General features: G+C 34.5%; 2 protein-coding genes across 4 annotated transcripts in view; one reads left to right on the forward strand and one right to left on the reverse strand.

Moving 5' to 3' along the window:
- Positions 1 to 2,854, reverse strand: part of LOC136031313 (cyclin-dependent kinase 17-like) — a 50,328-nt gene extending 47,474 nt beyond the window's left edge. For both annotated transcript variants that reach the window (XM_065710780.1, XM_065710779.1), the window contains exon 1: positions 2,749 to 2,854. The gene's annotated coding sequence lies outside the window, so the exon portion shown is untranslated. The remainder of the gene's footprint in view (positions 1 to 2,748) is intronic.
- Positions 2,855 to 15,295: 12,441 nt separating this feature from the next.
- Positions 15,296 to 19,506, forward strand: part of LOC136031314 (ubiquitin-associated protein 2-like) — a 91,915-nt gene continuing 87,704 nt past the window's right edge. Inside the window, exon 1 of one of the 2 annotated variants that reach the window (XM_065710782.1) lies at positions 15,296 to 15,407. The gene's annotated coding sequence lies outside the window, so the exon portion shown is untranslated. The remainder of the gene's footprint in view (positions 15,408 to 19,506) is intronic. The other variant, XM_065710783.1, reaches the window with a different exon arrangement.

Raw genomic sequence — 19,506 nt, forward strand, 5'->3', positions numbered from 1 at the left:
GAAGGAATGGGCTAATGATTTTTAGGCAAATCTCTATGGAAGTCAATTTTAGATTGATTCAGAGTGCATACTTATTTCAAAACCATTGCTGATGGCACTACTTAATGCCTTGTGTGAATATGAAACATACCAAATTAGCACTTCTAAGAATAAATTAGCACAAGTCAGAGCCCACTGTAATTTGATGCCCACAGGCCTGTTGAGTGGTAAAACAGAGACAGTGCAATGCTCCTATCTGTTTATTTGGGCTGGTGACAAAGGTTGTGACATTTATGGTACTTGGACACTATCAGAAAGCCAGAAAAACAAAGTCAAAGGATATTGGGACAAGTTTTGTGAACATATTGAACCATCAGTAAATGCAAAAGTAAGAAGATTCACATTCCAAAAACAGGAACCAAAAACATAAGTCTGTAAAACAGTTTATGACCAATCTAAAGGTGATTACACAAGACTGTGAGTTAAGCACATGCACAGATGAAATGATATGTTATAGGTTAGTTTTTGGGGTAAAAGATGATAAAGCTTGTGAGAAATTGCTCAGTGAATGTGGAACTCTAACACAGATGCAAGCTATTCAAATCAAAGCTGATAGACCAGAAATGCAGGCTATATTAGAAGAATATAAAGAAGTTGTTATTTATTTTTTTCTTCTGCAAATAAAAACTATGGAACTCTAGTACAGAGATGGAACCCAGAGCCTATACACTCTAATTAAAAGAATTGCTACAAAATTTATTGAGAATGTGCCATAAAATAATTGTTCCCTTTAACTGGATGCATCTCAAAATTGCTGTAGAAAAAAAATGCAGCTAAAATTGCTTCAATGTCCATAGAGGAGATAACATAAAAATTGGATTTTTTAATTAGATGAAGCTCAAAATTAAAGAAAAAGCCTTGAAATGTTTAACATATTACATGATCAGTCAGGGTGGGGATTCTATAAGCAACAATATTCAAATGTCTTTCAAAACACTGGTACTTTGCTTGTGTTATCTGACAAACGTCCATTTCAGTTAATTGGGCAACAGGAATTTGATACAACTGAGAGGACACTGTAGAAGCCACTAGGTCCTGAACAGCTAAGACAGAGCATAATCATTGTATTGAATTTTCCATTCACTGGATTAGACAAAAAAAAATCCACTAACTGTAATGAAAGAAACTGAAATAAAAACAAGCAAAATTGCTACAACTTGGCAAAAGTAAGCAAAATCTCTATTAAAAAGCAGAATAAAATGAGGATTTGTGTCAACTAAACATTCACAAAATATGCATGTAATATGATCACTATCTTCAATCATTATAAAATGACAATATATCCTACAGATATGGAGAAAAACACCAATACTTCTATCTAAGGCAAAAATTCCTTTTACAGCATAATAATTAGACAAAGCATTTGAAACACTAAAATTTGATATCAACACCAGAAAAACATGACAATGAAAAATTTTTGAACTAAAAGTTCAGTTTTTTCCATGAACATAGATCACTGTGTGTTGTGTAGTCAGAGTATTTTTGTATGGGAATAAACTCTGGTTGATATACAAGATTCTATTCAGGGGTGTAATTTGCTATGGAGCAGGGGGGTACAACTGCCCTCTCTAGACCCAAGTCTACCCTCCAGCTGAAATTTTGTTTCTGGAAAACTTCTTGTCAAAACTGAGATAAGCAAGCATATTTCAAGTAGCCTATCCAGAGTAACAGGTCAGGTTTCTTTAGTATATCTTTGTCTTTATGGTAATAAATAGATCATTTCTTGAAGTTTTCACTGTCATTTTCACTTGATTTGGGAAAATTGCCTCTAACTTTGCCCTCAAAAGGATTTTGACAAAATTATGCTACTGATTATATTACCAATATAGAGACAAGGTGAACATGGCCCTAGATTTTTTTTTTTTATTGATTATGAATATACAAATTGATTTAATTGCAAGTGTACCATCTCTCCTCTCCTGACAGTCCTATGCCTATATATGTCCAGTTCTAACAATGTATTTCTCTATTATACCAATGTAGATGTAACCTAAATTATAGGCTATCCCTTTTATCAAAATAGTTATCTTCTGAGTCTGTAATGTATCTCTGTGTGTTAGGCAATTTAGTGAATAATATACCAAATAGGATAAGCTTCTGTTTCAAATAGCCTAGGACCTAATTTAAAATGTGTATAATCATAGGAGGAAGTATGGTTAATTAATCTGACTGGAAAACAAATTTGATTGATAAAAATGACTTGCATTTTGTAAAGTAAGAACATAATTACCCTAGTGTAACCCTTTAGTTTTTGGATATTTATGGGACCATCAGGAGGGGGACATTTTAAAGTGAATTGATTATTATACAGGCATATGCTATTTGGAAAGAGCATAGAAAGGGATAAATTAGTGTGTTCACTTTGTCCTTATTTCAGCTATGCAATCCTTTAAAAGTAATAGGCTATCTTTAGAAGCATGTTGATCACAAATTAAATACACTTAATGCAAAACATTGGCACCATTGAATCCAGAAGAGGAATCAGTGGGAAAAAATTCTGGAATAAGAAAAAAGTGAGAAGTATTTAATTTAGTTTTTGGAATTTATTATTCCAAGATTAAAACACTAGCCTAGCTGGAAAAAAGTGCTCTTATCCAGGGCTACAAGACCTGAGCTGCATGGCCTCAGAAGCATAGGAAAAATAAATACAAAAGCACTTTTATGGACAGCTACTTTGAGAGACAAATATAACATGAAACAAGTCTCTACCTGTCAAATTTTGTGCTAAATGAGCCTGTTATTATTTTAAATAGATCTAGATTCTAGGCCTTGTTTCAGGTCAGCCGATTTTAGTTCATTCACACTTGATTTTGAAACAGAACGCAACTACACGCAAAAGTGCCCGAACCACAGCATAAAATAATTATTCAAAATGCAAATTTAGCTTTTTTCATCTTGGATCCGTTCGTTTTAATACCCAAGCAAAACTGTAGTCATATCTGTCAATAAGAAGCAAATAGTTACAGCTGACCCAGGCTCTTCGTTGACTTTAGCGTCTTACTTTTTTATGAAGCATAAAATTGGAACTAAAAAAGGTGCAAAATTTAGTGTCAACACTATGTTTATCCGAAGTATTATCAACTAATACTAAAACTATCCATCCTTTATCTTAAAGATTATACTATATTGAATATCTTTTTAATATAAGGCTAAAACCTTTGTTGTTTAGGCTGGCAATACAGCTCACTTTCTAAAAAGATGTAATATGATTGTTTTTGTGCTTGTAATTTGATGAGGGCCACGAAAAGACATTCTGCCTACTTCGGCTCCCAAGTTATATCAAATTAAAATCTATCCATGACTCTTGTTCAAACAAAATGAAATGTACTTTCTCCTTGGAATTAGCAGGTAAGAGAATGTTAAAACATCGACTGGCACACTACATGCCTTCAGTAACAAATATTCATAATCCCTGGGTGACTACTTAAGATTCACGGTACTATTTTAGTTCTACAAGTGTTTTGGAAATTCTTTTGCGATTCATGTTCCAGTAATATGCTACCAGCTTAGCTTGGTGTAAACAAGCTGGGGTAGGAGAAACGTTGAAGGAGCTGCAGACCCATTTGGTTCCTCTCAAGATTCAAACTGAAATGCCTTTGTGATTTTGCTTTAAAAAAGTGCAAAACACTGAATTTTCTGGTAGTTCATTGATTGCAAGAGGAGATAACGTAGGGCCATGATCTTTTTTTCGGCTTGTTTGTGTTCTGTATAAAAATTAATTACAGTTTGTTTCATCACAGAATCAGAGGCACAATTATTTTCTTCAGAATCATTAAAAAAAATTTCTCCGAATTGCACCACGACAATGAACTTGTCAGCATCAAGGGATGGAACGTCTCAGGAACAAAATCAGAAAAATTACATTATGATGGTTGTCAATGAGACCATCCTCAAAAATTTAGAAAAAGTAGAATCTGGCTCATAGTTATCGAAATTTAAAAACACATTTTAAAAAATCAGTTGGGAAGAATCCCCATTTGATAGTGATTCAAGGATGATAATTGTTATTACCCTTGATCTTAAGGGTAAAAGTTTGCTGAGAAACAAATTAATAGAAATTTTGAAGATAGTCTGAAACCTTACTAAAATCGTGTCGGATCAAAATGTAAATTTCACCGATGGAATTATCATAGCCTAAAACCCAATTTACGAAAACTACAGTCCCCATCCAGAGAAACAAGGAAAATTACAAATAGGAAAGTAGTGATGTGTCTCCTCTTGTAGCCTTTTATTTCGTCACCGGTCATGGGGTACAAAACGGCTCTGATGGTTAAAAGGGCGACATACGCCACAATTATAATTTTTCAGGAAAGCCTACAAATGAAAAAAGTTTGTCCATGGCGTATGTCTCTTTTTTATCTTCAAAGTTTGTCGACCTCCAAGAGTAGCCTCTTTTTATTTTTGTAAAAGTTCAACCTCAGTGGCGCACCCAGAAAATAATAATCTACTTAATTACGTACTTAAGTACTGTTCCAAGTACTTAAATACATACTTAAAGACATTTTTTGAAGAGTACTTTAAGTGAATACTTAAATACATTTTTTTTGTGCATTTATCGGTACTTAAGTACCCAGGACATTTTTGTCTTGAAATTCTCTAAAGTCGTCAAGAAATTAGAACAAATTCTAAATGTTAGGTTCATTTTAAATGAAGTACATTTATATTAAATATGAAAGTAATATTATTTGAAATATCATTATTTTTGGCATAAATATAAATGTAATATTATTTATTTACAATAAATAGCAATTTATAAATTTTTATCTCAAAGAGCATTTGAAATGCTGCAGTAATACATTGAATCTGGTTGCACAAAAAGATAGTGAGCAAGCATTTTCTAATGTTTCAATTCAAAAATTTTATCTATTCATCATATCCAAATGTCAAAGGATATGGAATGCAACAAATTATATCAAGAAAGCTGCTGACAAGTTTTGGGAAATTAATGGAAAGCACCCAGTCCTACCAAATGCTACACTATCTCTATGATGCTGTAAAGTGTGTTGTAGACAATTGTGATGCAGACAAGTTTTACAGTGTCTGTGATGAGCAGAAAATTCTAAAGTTGAAGCAGGTGGAGAGGGTTTGTTTAAAGAGTATGTGCTTATTATAGGTCATTGTGCCAAGCCTTAGATTTTTTGTAAGGCAAAAAAAAATTGCTATCTTGCTGCTATTTTGCCAGTACTTTATGGTTTAGAGTCTAAACTTAGGTGGTTTGCAGGAATGCTTCTCGCATGTCTTCTCAATGGATTTGAAGCCATAATTTGGCAATGAAGACTGATAAGCAATGCTACCTCACTACATGCGAGTATAATAAAACAGCCACGTAAAGCTAAGTTTTTGTTCATTTTGACTTCCATATCTGCACTGACACCATCAATTAAGCATTGTGATTGGTGATCCATCTGAGAAAATAGAACAAAGCTTCATATTCTTTATTCCTCTTATCGCACCACTGTGAACAATGCTTAATGCGGCGTTCAGACAGGTGACATAAGAAAAAAGATAGGAAATGGTTAGCAAAGTCCATGTGACATAGCAATGAGATATGCCATGCTTATTACGTCGCCTGTCATGTTCACCCAATGTCGAGATGTCACACAATTCAGTCATGATTCACTGCTCAGCTAGTTAAGGCCGTAATGCTTGCTATTGTCTATTCTATTAATGGCATAATGATATGAATTAAGCTTGAATGTTGCTAAATTGTTTGCATGCTGTGACACAACACAACTTTATATAAGCTGATAAAAGACTATTTGAAAATACGAGCCTTTTCCTAAACAAAACTCAAGAACAGAAATCATTATTTATTATTCTTCCAAAGTGATTTAAAGCTGAAACTATACTTGATATGATATTAAAGCAATAGTACAGTGGTAAGTCGAAAAAGTAGAAAAAAAGACTGATAAAGAACTCGTGGTTTACTTTTTTCAGCAAGTCAATTTTAGCTATCACTGAGTTAAGATGGGCAAGAAAAAAATAATAAAAGGAGTCGTCCAGATATTAATTCTAGCGAGGTTATTTCTATAAGCACCCAAAGGACGCTAGGAAACCTGGATATTAGGAACTTAGTGCCAACTCAATTTTTATTTAAGAACGCTATCAGAAGACTTTTCAAAGATGATGGACATTATGTGTGAAACTTGTAGCTCAGTCCAATCAATTGAACAACGATTTATTGTCGTAGAAAATAGAATAAAAGCAATTGAATCGGAGCAATTAGCCCTTTGGTCTGAATTATTTGGGTTAAAGTTTTGTATAAATGCTGAAGAAAATGTCGTTTCTTTGATAAAAAATGACAATTTTATCCCGCAATAAGAAGTGAAGCATTTCAAAAAGAAGACTATGTGTGTGTCTGATGGGCTTATGGCTGCAGAATATAAGGCTAAAAATATTGTTGTTTTATGGAATGCAGTCTATGAGGATGAAGATCAAGCTAAACGTATATTTACCGAGATATCTACGGAAGGACTAAATTTACCAGTGATACCTCATTTTACAGTTTTTACAATAAAAAAGATAAGAAATATTTTAAGGTTAATGTAAAAAACCGTGTAAACAAGATTGAAATACTTAAAAATGGGAAGAAGTGTGAAGGAAGAAAGATAGCAAACCAGTTAAATGTTCATGTGAATGATGATGCCCTATTTTATGCAAAAGAGGCAAGGATATATGAAAAACATTATGTCTCAAATCAATGGGTATCTTTTCAAGGGAATCAACCACAGTTCTACTGTATCTTCAGTTTGAACTTCCAGGTGGTAAGCAAGTGAAGTTTACGCGCAACGAATGGATTGAGGAACTAGCACATAAGCTTTCCCCCTCTACAGCCCTCAGAGGTGCAAAGAAATGAGTGTTTTATTTAATATGTTTAGTTTACTTATTGATGAATTATCTTCCCTTTTTTGCTTGATTTTATCAAATAGATACAGATATGTTGATAAGGATGAATCTGAAATTTTTGGGTTAATGTTGCTTTTTATTTGTGAGTAAATAATTTTAAATTTTTGATAATGAGAAAATTCATCGAGTGGGTGGTAGCGAGCAGAAGTTTTTTTTAATGCTTCTGCTCTGTGTCATGAAGCTTTCACTAATGCATTTTTTTTTAATTTTATATCTGCTTTTACGGAATATATTTTGTTATTTTTTTTGGGTATTTATCTAGGTATAGATATATGTTTAGTTGGTAATAATATTTTTGGCTGTCCATCACCCAATACCATCACGTGTATTAACTTTTATTGATAATTTTCAGAGATATTGTTTTACCTCCTGGAAACAGAAATTCTATGCAACTTGAAAGTCGAAGGTTTGAGTTGAAATGATAAATAGAAACTTAAATATTAATGCTACTGATATTTTTACAAATGAACCATCAAGGTATATTCTTAAAGAGGATACATTATCCTTGTATTGTAATAAGGGCTGCTTTGGCCTTCAAATTTTCCATTTGAATTGTCAGGGACTGAATTCTGTGCATTATTTTTACCCCGAACTAATAAACACCAGTGTCTTTCAGGTGATCGCTTTAACTGAAACGTGGTTGAAAGATAATAACTGACATTGACTATATATCCCTGGCTACAAACACCGAAGCAAAGCGGCTTATATTAAGGCTGAGTATAAGACTTCAATAAGAGAAGATCTTACAGTATGCAAAGGAAAAGTTTGCAAGTGTTTTGTTCAGCATGTTACTAGAGAGAATTTTAATTTTTCTATTGTTGTAGTTTATAGAGCTCCACAGTGCCTGCTCCATGACTTTATGGACCTATTTGGAGAGCAATTAATGAAACTCCCGATTAATTCTGTGCCATGTTTTAGTGTGGGGGGCTTTAATATTGACCTTATACATCAGTCATCGGCTAGCGCTGAATTTATTAATAAAAGTCTATCTGATGGGTTTCATCCTTGTGTGTATATTCCTGCAAAAATTACATGAACACCAGCTAAGCTTCTTGATAGTATCCTTTTTAATGTGCCTTGACTCTTCCAAGGGCCCTTATCAACGATGTATCTAACTACTTTGAAGTTTCAGCTAGCTTTAGAACTGCAGCAAAGGAGGTTCAAGTTAAACAGGTAAGGATTCCAGTGATCAACTAAAATGAGATGGTAGAACTTAAAAAGGATATAGATAAGATAGATTGGTATGAGGTTCTGAACAAAGTTCAGGAAGCAAATTCTCCATTTGTTTGTTTTTCATGAAAAGTTTCACAGTTGGAGAAAAGTTTAAGGAAGTAAAAGGAAGCAAGTGTTCCTGATGAATTAATTAGTGTAATGGGAGAGACTTTGCAATTTGAATCTGATACATGCATTGAATTTCACAGTTATTTTTCAAATAATGATCTGAATCTAGCTATATAATAATAATAATAATAATAATAACTTATTTATAACCCACAAAGTACATTAAACTGTGGAGTAAACACACAAAAGAAGAAAAAACAAGACAAAAACATAACAACATAAATAACATAGCAGCATAACAACATACAACATAAGTAAATTACCTCCATTCAAAAAATGGCCAAAGAGGGTCAAAACCAATCGTTTGCCGAGTTTTAAGACATATATCATTAGATAAATGTTTCAGTCGCGAGGGCGCATCAACGATGTCAAATTTAGAGACGACTGTATGATTCCGATACCACCGAGGCAGACGAAAGTAAAACAGTTCAAAATAGGGATGATACATTTTTATTGACAGTGAAATACAAAATTATTTAACTGGATATTTCAAACACATATACAGTGTTCATCATCAGCAGTAAAACTGCTGCTGATGAGCATCAGAGTTTTACTGCTGATGATGAACACTGTATATGTGTTCGAAATATCCAGTTAAATAATTTATATTTCACTGTCAATAAAAAGGTATCATCCCTATTTTGAACTGTTTTACTTTCGTCATGGAAAGGCAGTGTGGCCTTCGAAGTTATCTATACCGAGGCAGACGCAGCAAATACTTGCAATACTTAAAATATCCTTAACGTATTTTCTTTGTATCCTTCTTGCGAAGAAGGAAAGCAAATCCAGAAAGATAAAAAACAGCAGGGGCACAAAAACTAGAATAAAGACAGCATAGTCCATTTCGGTTATACCAACCACGATTTGGTGAAATTTTTGCGTATCCAACCCACATACTTTTCAGCACGCTGGACGTAACAGTGGAGCAAGTAGACGAAAGTGACGTGGAAAAAGAGTGACCCAACCATTTAATACTTGCTGAACATGGTATAGTTGAAGAACCCAAGCAAAGAGGTGATGCTGGTGGAGGACTCCCAAAACACAAAAACTCACATTTGGAGGCATTAACTGAAAGACCTACTGTGGATAGTGCGGCTGAAAGCCGGTAGAAGTTGGTAATTAGCCTATTTTTTGTCCGGCTAAGAAGCAGAACATCATCAGCATATGCAACGTGATTAATGCCTAAATTATCATTGTAAAAAATTGACGGTTGAAGACGTTGGAGACACGAAGCTAAAACACATTTAAAAATACTCGGGGATAACACGGCACCTTGCCTAACGCCTTTTTTGACAGGAATATACCCCCCTACCGTACCATTCCACTTCACCCTAACCGAAGAATCAGCCTACCAATACTTAAGCACGGAAACAATAGAAAGGTTAACACCCGAGGCTGCTAGAGAAAACAAAGCATTTGAATGAATTACATTATCAAAAGCACTAGATATGTCAACAGTCAAACAATACAGGAGACTTTTTTGAGCAACAGCTTGTTTCATTAGCCGACCCACAATATGGTGAGCTTGAACACAGCCCATAACTTTTCTAAAACCAAGCTGGAAGGGTGTAAAATTGCACTTGGAGTTAATGGCCGGTAGCAGTACATATTCAAATAGCTTACTAACAAAACAAGACACAGTGATAGGACGATAATTAGAGCAAGCAATGGGGTCCTTACCCCTCTTGACTATGGGAGATATATAACCGGACAAAAAACTATCTGGCACAACGGACTGTGCCAAACACATCTGAAACAATAACTGCAAATGCTTCAGCAGTTCAGGACAATCATAAGCAAAAAACTTGAAGCAAAGACAATCACTATCGAGAGACTCAGACTTATTCACTTGCATAAGAACTCGGAGTATAACACCAGATTCCACCGACAACACTTGAGATTGGTTGATACGAATTGGGAGGATTGAGTTGACAAGCTTTGTAAAATGATTTTGGAGATTAATATTAAACGAAAGCAAAATATTTTTATAATGAGAAACGAAGTCACATAGCCGAAGAGACGAATTAATTGGAGGTGAACACTTAACACTGTTTATAACACGATCCCAGGATTTCTTGTCACAAGGACCATCCCAGGCATTCAGTCTCGCTCTACGCAGGGAATATTTGTACTCTCGTTTGGTTTTCTGTTTTATTTGATGTACTGAACCAGAAGAAGGACGATTACAGGCTATCCACATACGGAGCCAGAACTTAGCTTTTTGTTTAGCTATTTTCACTTTAGGATCAACTTTCCAAAAAGGATTGCGAGTACCCGTTCGCACGCACTCGGAGGGTACAGCTGTTTTAGCGGCAGACTTTAGACAGAACACTATTTGCTGATAATACGAGTTGATATCTATCCGAGTTGAAGTTGTAGATACAGATGTTTGCAATAAGTGGAAAGGCATTTTAATAGATGATAATAACTGGGACAATGTCAATACATAAAGTTGAACATTGGTATTTTCCCAATTTAACTTTGAGAACTACTTGGGAGAGTTACGTTGCACAGAGGTCGCCATGGAGCAAGATAGTTGGCACGTGATTGGTAAATGATCGTCGTCGATTTTAGAGTCTTCCACATGCACTATTGATGAAAGTAGAGTTGAATCTGACACAATTACATGATCAAGGTTGGAAGTAAGACCACCACGATTGTGAATATAAGTAAATAGAAGATCTTTATCAGCAAGATGGAATCCTTCAGGTAGTGAATCGAGAAAGATTTCAGATCGGTCGGAATCAGATAATAAGTCAGTGTTCATGTCGCCGACGAGAACCATTTGGTATTTTGTTTTGAAAGGTCGCTAAGTAGTGTTCGTAGGCGATTACATGCTTGTGAAAAACTAGACAATGACTGCACAGTCTTTTTATTACAGGGGAAATAAATGTTTATAAATGCGGTATCACCATATTTTATCGCTAAGATGTTAGCGTCACTTTGCAATAATATCGGCTGAGTCTTGTGTCTGAAATAGATGGCCAGACCTCCTGATGGTCTTCCACGGGTTTTTTGGGCGGCTCTCAAGAAGGTATAATGGGTCCGAGAACGCTTTAGGCTATCAACATTCACTTTAGAGAGAAGGTGCTCCTGTAGAAACACAATATCATTTTCAAGTAGCTCACTTATCAGTAGATCCTTGTCTTTTGTACCATTAATATTAAGGGAAACAAAGCTAAACGGAGTTTGAGCATTCATTTATTAGCGTTGTTGAGAGCCGATCGGAGAACTTTGCATTTCAGACTAAAACTTACGTGTTCCATAGTGCAATTTGCACATTTTAGTGAGGCTTGGCAAGGGTTTTCCTTGGAACTCACATGAGGGCCAGAACATTTGGAATACTTGGGATGTGCTGGTGAGCGGGGACAAGCTCCAATCAGGTGATCAGTACTTTGACAGTGAAAGCATCGACGCGGAATGGATTGAAAGGGCTTAGCGCGAAAAATTTCATACCCAATACAGATTCCCGACTCCAGAACCGCGTTCAGAGCGGTTTTGTCGATGAACTCAAGGCGAAAAGTACGAGAGTTGCCGATTTGATTAGCACTAATAAGTCCTTCCACTGAGGCCTCTAAATCAGCTCTTGAATAATCATGGGGTATATCCCGGACCACAGCTAAAGGCTTTTTATCAATAACTTTCGTTTCAACGTTAGGCATGGAGCTAGTAACAGCTTCAGCAAGCGAGTCGGCTGAGCGCTTATCGCGTACCATCACAACCCAGCTTTTGCTATGTGGCTTAGATTTCAGACTTACAATTCCTTCATGACCATCCAACGTTTCGAGCTTCTTCATGCGAAGGATAGGGTCGCTGAGCTCCGGGGGTGGGTTTCTTACAACGACAGCGTAGGACAGTTTTTTCGTATTTCGAGTAGGGGCTACAAGCTTAGACTGTCCCTCTGTAACCTTGGACGCAATATCACGTAGCTGTTTAAGGCAAGAATTCACCTTGGCACTAAGGGTACTGAAGGCGTCGACAAGGATCATTGACACTTCGCTGGGACATTTGATAACAAAGTCCGGAAGCTTTATGTTCTGGGAATCGCACTTTACAAGCGAAGAAATAATGTCCGAAGCACAGTTTAATGCAGCATTGGCTCCTACGCGCTTCGATGGGACTTCATTCGGAAAAAGCATTAAAAAAAGCAATTTACGGGTCTCACAAAGAGAAGAAAACTCGAAGAAATCGGCCAAGTACTCTTTTATCGTATCGGGCGAAATTCTTTTTGCAAGATTTTTCTGTACAAAGCACAGGATAGGATTGTAGAAAAGTTCATCTTCGCACCAATTACCAATTCCCATTTTCTCTAGATTGAAGGTTCACTTGCGAGAGAAGTAAGGGAAGCGTTGGAGGCTGCCTACCTTGTCCCCGCAATTTAAGGGACAAGCCCGGCGGGTACCACGGCTCTTGCAAACAGCTCTCCCCCACCCTTCTGCTTACTTTTCTCCTCTCACCTTTATCGTAACGCAATCGTCTATAATATCGGAAATTATAATTATTTTCGCAACTGCTTAATCCTGACCTATATCATATATAGGTCATGAAAATATCGATAAGAGAAATCACTGTTCCCAAAAGAATTTTCACTCAAGTCTGAAAATAATCCGCTTATTTATAATTCTTTGGACACTGAATTAATTATTATGAAAATATTGGCTATATGTCAGGTAGAGACGATAATCCTTTACCAAATATTAGTGATAGGTTCAAACCAAAAATAGGGCCTCACACCTTGAACTCTGAATCAATACTGTGAAGTGCCTGATGTGTGATAAGTCATGCCTGATAGTGGCAATCCGACACTTAAATCTTTCCTGAGGGACCCGATTGATTTATCTCTTAACCTTAGACTTGTAACAGTAAATGAAATTAAAAAAGTAAATATTCATCGGTTGGGTAGTAATTCATCTTGTAGCGATCATATTGCTTCAAAAACACTTAAATATTTTTTTTCCTGTTATATACGAAGTTTTGTGGGGACTAATTAATGAGTGTTTTCGTCAAGGAGAATTCCCAGGTTATTTTAAAGATGCCCGTGTAGCCCCAATTTATAAGGGCGGTATTCAAAATGACCCAGAAAACTATAGACCGATATATGTTCTACCCATCATTTCTCATGATTTAGAGAAGTGTTTTAGTATTAGAATGATGATTTTTTTTGGGGATACTTTTAAGTTACTGGTAGAGACACAATTTGGGTTCCGTAGAAAAATGAAAACAAAACAAGTGATGATTTATTTGACAACTATTATTAATGATGTCTTAGATAAAATTTTAAAGTAGGTGCTGTATTAGATCTGATGAAAACTTTTGACACTGTAGATCATGAACTTTTTCTTAAGAAGTGTGAGGTGTATGGTTTAAGGGAAAAATCTTTAAATTATTTAAGAAGTTTTTTAAGTAATTGTTTTCAGCATGTCCAACTAAATGATTGTTCTTCAGGAAAAAAGCGTATTGAAATAGATGTTCTTTAAGGATAAGTTTTTGGTCCTATATTATTCTTGATATTTATTAATGGTCTACCAAATTTCCTAAATAATTTTGCTACAGAACAAATGAACTAACGGTAAAACCGACTAGCGAAATAGTTTCACTTTTTGCTGATGACATAGCAGGCACTAGCACAGCTAAGACAGCGGAGCTGCTGCAGATTTCCACGAAGGAATCAGTTAATTGAATTGTAGCATGGCTGAGGGTAAATAAACTAAGGATTAACATGGCTAAGTCTAACTTTATCATTTTCTCATGATCACTGGATTTTTACAAATGGATCAAGGCTTTAAATGTCCAATGACGTTATAAAATAAACTGCGTCTTTGAAATATTTTGGTGTTGTAATAAATGAAACTCTGTCTTTAAGCAGCATTTAACTTAAACGAGTAAACCTCGCGCAAGAAATCTAGGCATAATGAAAAAATACAACATTGCTTTCCTAAGGTGAGATATGTTCGAGAAATTTAGCCAACTTCGTAAATTCTTCTGGCTGAAGGTCTTCATGAATTCTATATAGGCTTGTTTAGTTTGAAGTTGCAGCAGGATGTTCAGCCTCGTTATTTTGGTGATTTATTGTCCATTAGGTCTATTGCTCATTCTCACAATGCAAGGGGTAATATTGACTTTTATGTACCTAGAGGTATTTCTCCACATTTATTTATTTTTTTTTCTTATAGAGGTATAGGGAATAGGAATAGTTTAACTAGTAATCTTAAGATTAATGGAGACCCCAATATATTTAGAAAAACCATTAAGGAACTGCTTCTTGCTGAACATGAGTTTTGTTTGATTGATTTATTTATTGTGGGTTTTTTTTTAATATGATGTTTTCAGAGGAAAATGACAATACATGATATTCTTTTGTGTTTATTGTTTAGTGTAGTGGTATTAGTCGTGTCGGTGGCCAAGTGGCCAAGTGTGTTGTTTTAAAGATTTAGTTTTCTCTACTTTCTTCGCGGACAAGCTTTGCTTTTTAAGGGAAGTAGCAATAATTTTTTGTTTATATGTTTTGTCAATAGATCCTTCTCGCTCCTTAAGAAAAAAAGACGGTTATTTACACGATACTGCTACTCGAACAAAGATTTAACCATTTTTACTTTACATTGTCTTCACTGACTTTCTTACAAAAGTTGAATGAAGTTTAAATACCTTTTCAGCTAAAATAAATTGAAAAAATATCTTATGAGAAAAAAATTATCAACTGTGTGGATAAATTTATTAGCTTTGTTTGTGCCATGGGAAACCTGCAAAAAAAAACAAAAAAACCAGAAGTCTACTTATGTGACATGTATCAAAAGAAAATATTTTTTTCTGCCCAAATATTTAAAATTTAGTTATCTTTAATTCTTCTAATGAGAGTTATTGGGATACAAATATTATAATTTAGTTTTTTTCCTTATAATATGTTAGTGTTTTCAAAAAGACTCTTTTTACGACTATTTCGTTCGCGCATGGTACTCGATGTCAAATTCTACTGGGCATTGCTCAATTATGATGACTTCACAAAGATGGCATTGCTTGAAGTGATTTCTTCAATAAAACTCCATTGTTGTGTGTATACTACCTAATGCACGTGTTATTGCCGAAAAGGTAAACAAACGAATCACGGAATTTCTTACATTTTGGTGAGCTCAATTTTAGGGCGAAGCCTCTCAGTGTGGGGGTAGTTCTTGTACAGATAATTTGACAGAATGTATATTCTAGAAATATGGGCAGTATATTCCTCATCTTGGAAAAGATGGAGATTGCCTGATAACCTAGGCTAGTTGGGACTGGGCAAGTTAAGATTGGTTGACTACAATCTTGAAAAAGTTTTTCAGTATGTAAACTTAAGCTAAAGTTACCCTTACGCCCTATCCTACACAATTATTTGTTTCACAACCCTTCTGTAGCCTAATTGATTACATCCTTTTCAACCTACATTCAATAAGCTTAAGGCCTATTGCAATTAGGTTAGTTTTTGGGATTCAACAGACAATTGAGTGAAATCTTACAATAGCAGCTTTTTAGAAAGAGACTCAATAGAATATAAAGGACATTTCCAGATTGCTTGTGTTAGACCTATGCTTTTTGTTCAAAAGCTAAAGTTATATTTGTGGTGATTCATCCCCAGTCCCTCTAATGGTCCAGTATATAGTCTCAGAGTATAGACAATAAAAAAATAACAATGTGAAATAGGTTATTTACTTTACAATTTAAAGGATAGCCTATTTATATTAGGCTATTCAGATTATTATGTTTCTATGAATTTTCACATTTCAAGCTCATTTACAATTGGATTTTTGGTAGAATTCTAGTTTAGTGACTTTTGGCTATCTTGGAAAGGGGTTAGGTTAAGAAAATCAAGCTTTTAGGGATGGGTGTAAAGGCTAAAGTATATCCCAGGAAGGTATTTTGGTAAAATTGGAGCAAACAGTATTACTAACTTTCATATAAAAGTGAATATACCACTTGATGCCTTTTTTTATGCTCTTTAAAAATATAATAATTGCTTCTACTGGAAATTCAGATTTAAGCACTTTTTGACCTCTTAAAAGTGACCTATCTATGGGGTTGTTACAAATCTGTAATAGTTGAGAAACAAATTTGGGCTATATATTTGCACATCAGGGGGAGGGGGTAAAACATAGCATATATTAAATATGTAAACTACCATTGCTGTATTTTTTTTATGTGTGTGCACATCAAATTTTAATGAGAAGAGAAATCAACAGTGCAACAGCAAAAACACAAAAAAATAGCACCAATGGTTAGTTTATGTATTTAATATATGCTATGCTTTACCCCTCCCCCCCCCTGATGTGCAAATATATAGCCCAAATTTATTTCTCAACTATTACAGATTTGTAATGACCCCATATATAGGTCATTTTAAAGAGGTCAAAAAGTGCTTAAATCTGAATTTCTGGTAGAAGCAATTATTATATTTGTAAAGAGCATAAAAAAGGCATTGATTGGTTTATTCACTTTATATGAAAACCAGTAATACTGTTTTCTCTGATTTTACCAGTATTTCAAAGTACCCACCCCCACTCCTTCTCCCTCTAGAGGGACCTGAAATTCACCTACATGACAGGTCTGTACCTATTAAAATTTTGACAAAACAACATTTTATCTTAATTTTCAGTTACCACTTGCTTTTTCTCTGCTTTTAGTTCTCAAAATGCAATTCCTGTCATTTGAGTAGAATTTGGAGCAATATCTATGTTTTTTTTTTCAAAATTTTGGAAATGTATTTACATATCTTTAAAACCTTATAAATTGGGATTGAGCAAAGTTGTGAAGCTGAAACAATTTTGTTGTACTTTATTCAAGCAGAAGATCTATTTTATAAGGTCTCACGTTTATAACACACATATTTTGAAAGGTCAGAACCCTCTAGAGGGAGAGGGAGTAGAGGTAGGTACTTCAAAATACCTTCCCAGGACATACTATAGACTGTAGACCCATCCCTGGAAGTTTCATTTTCCTAACCTAACCCCTTTTTGAGATAGCCAAAAGTCACTAAACTAGAATTTTTACCTATATTTAGGACAATCTCTCAGGCTAGACTAGGTAGGCCTTTCTTAAGGCTATAATTAACAGCTATAATTTGTCATTTTTAAAGAAAATTTTTTCTTGCATTTAGGCTATTAATCTGAACAAATTAAAATCTTCCTTTTAGAACCTTTCTTAAAAGGTGTTGAGGTATGCAATTTTTAACTTGGGGGATGGAAATTATTGTGAAGTTCAAATTCATGTTCATTTATTTATTAATCGCACATACATGTATATATAAATGAAATAGGCCCATGGGGAGACAAGCTCAAAAAACCATGCCTAGACAAAGATAAAATAATAACACACTACAATACAAAGATAAACATGACGGCAAAGATACAATAACACAACAATAATATGAAAGTAGCAGCTAGCCCAGGATCATTCAATACTATTGAAGGAATTAAAAATGTCCATATTATTAAATATAAATTAATACTGGAAGATAGCTGAGAGGCCCATAATCACCCAGAGCAACAAACCATACAAAAACTTTGCCTTACTAAAAAGAGTTTCCTTTTTATTAAATGGATAGAGGAAAAATTATCAATAAGAGTCTTGTGAGCATCCCAGCACCAAGCTATTGACACAAATGGAGCAAATTTAGATCTCTCAGTATTATACTTGTCAATGTAGATATCCTTTTTTTGTTGAGTGTTATAATTATGTAAATCTTGTGATTGGGAGAACAAACTTTGATGGAGGTAATATGGCGGTAATTTCTTAATATCATAATTGATTTTGAAAAGAATTGCTCCAAAAGCAAATTGTTGAGAGACTGGAAGTATATCTAGATAAGTATATAAAGATGCAGTAGAAGACTTATTTGGAAGTTCAATAGGTGATGGAATAAAAAGTTTAAGGATTCTTAGGGCTTTATTTTGTAAAATCTGTATTGGTTTAATATGGCTTTTAAATGTAGATAAATATACTAGAGAACAATAATTAATATTAGTCTGAATCAGAGCAAAATAAATACTTCGTAAAGCAAAGTAGGGCAAACAAAGCTTCAACATTTGCATTAAACCAACATACCTTGAAATCTTTAATTGTAGATTTTGAATGTGTGTTTTAAAAGATAAGCTTTCATCAATCACAAGTCCAAGGTACTTTATCATTTTCACACAAGATATTGATAATAGATACTTTGAAGAAGTAACTTGGGTAATACAAGGGCAGATATTTGACTTTCTGCTGTAAATTATGAAATTAGTTTTTGATACATTCAAAGCAATAAAATTTGAAGACCACCAATCAAGAACATTAGAAAATGCCGTATTCAGTTTTGCCTCCAGCTCCTTGTGATTCTTTTCAGAAATTGAAACTGCTGTATCATCAGCAAAATGTGTGTTGAGACACGGGGATGTAAAAGTGTGGTGAAAATCATTTATATAAATTAAAAAAAGGAGAGAACCTAGGACAGAGCCCTGAGGTACCCCAACCTTCAAAGACTGAGGTACAGGTGAAGAGAGGAAATTGCCTCCATCTAATCATTGCTTTCTCTTATCAAGATAAGATTTAACTAGATCCAACACCAGTCCATGCACACCACAATTATTCAATTTACTAAAAAGAATTCAATGGGATATTGTATCAAATGCTTTTTTAAAATCTAAATATATTGTTGCTGGAATTTCACCTCTATCTAAGCATTCATGAATATATTGGATGAGAGCAACAATAGCATGTTCAGTGTTGTGTCCAGACCAGAAACCAAACTGGGAATTTGTGAAGAAATTAGACGATTTAAGAAAGTCATAAAACCTCTTATAAATTACCTTCTCAAGTATTTTAGAAAATGCTGACAGAATAGAAATAGGGCGGTAATTTGATGGATTTTCAGGAGAGTCACCTTTGTGAAGTGGAACTATCTGCGCTTCTTTAAAAGCAGCTGGGAAAACTCCAGTTTTAAATGAAAGATTAATTATATGCTGTAATGGTAATATTATTGCAGACAGTATTTCTTTAACAATTTTAGAACTAGACCCGCCAATTCCCACTGAATTACCTGGATTTAGATCACACACTATTTTTGTTATTTCAGAATGAGAAATAGGCCTGAGAAAAATTGAATTACTTTGAGGAGATGGAAGGTATGAAGAAAAATGTTTATTATTACATGAATCAGACTGGTTCATTACTGATGAAACAATTTTCTCTCCTATTTTAGCAAAATAAGTATTC

The sequence above is a fragment of the Artemia franciscana genome, chromosome 9 (assembly GCF_032884065.1).
Source record: "Artemia franciscana chromosome 9, ASM3288406v1, whole genome shotgun sequence".
Classification (NCBI taxonomy): Eukaryota; Metazoa; Arthropoda; class Branchiopoda; order Anostraca; family Artemiidae; genus Artemia; species Artemia franciscana.